This window comes from Physeter macrocephalus, chromosome 2 (assembly GCF_002837175.3).
Source record: "Physeter macrocephalus isolate SW-GA chromosome 2, ASM283717v5, whole genome shotgun sequence".
NCBI classification, from domain to species: domain Eukaryota; kingdom Metazoa; phylum Chordata; class Mammalia; order Artiodactyla; family Physeteridae; genus Physeter; species Physeter macrocephalus.
In genome coordinates, this window is record NC_041215.1 from 109,423,758 (window position 1) to 109,424,561 (window position 804).

Here is an 804-nt window from a genome sequence, read left to right on the forward strand (position 1 = left end):
GCCATGGCCGCTGGGCCTGCGCGTCCAGAGCCTGTGCTCCGCAGCGGGAGAGACCGCAGCGGTGGGAGGCCCGCGTGCCGCAAAAAAAAAACAAAAAACACTAAACTAAAAATAGAACTACCATATGACCCAGCAATCCCACCACTGGGCGTATACCCTGGGAAAACCATAATTCAAAAAGAGTCATGTACCACGATGTTCACTGCAGCTCCATTTACAATAGCCAGGACATGGAAGCAACCTAAGTGTCCATCGAAAGATGAATGGATAAAGAAGATGTGGCACATATATACAATGGAATATTACTCAGCCATAAAAAGAAATGAAATTGAATTATTTGTAGTGAGGTGGATGGACCTAGAGTCTGTCATACAGAGTGAAGTAAGTCAGAAAGGGAAAAACAAATACCATATGCTAACACATATATATGGAATCTAAGAAAAATAAATGGTTCTGAAGAACAAGTTCTTCAGAATGGGGCAAGACAAGAATAAAGATGCAGACGTAGAGAATGGACTTGAGGACATGGGGAGTGGGAAGGGTAAGCTGCAACGAAGTGAGAGAGTGGCATGGACATATATACACTACCAAATGTAAAATAGGTAGCTAATGGGAAGCAGCCGCATAGCACAGGGAGATCAGCTCGGTGCTTTGTGACCAGCTAGAGGGGTGGGATAGGGAGGGTGGGAGGGAGACGCAAGAGGGAGGGGATATGGGGATATATGTATACATATAGTTGATTCACTTTGTTATACAGCAGAAACTAACACAACATTGTAAAGCAATTATACTCCAATAAAGATG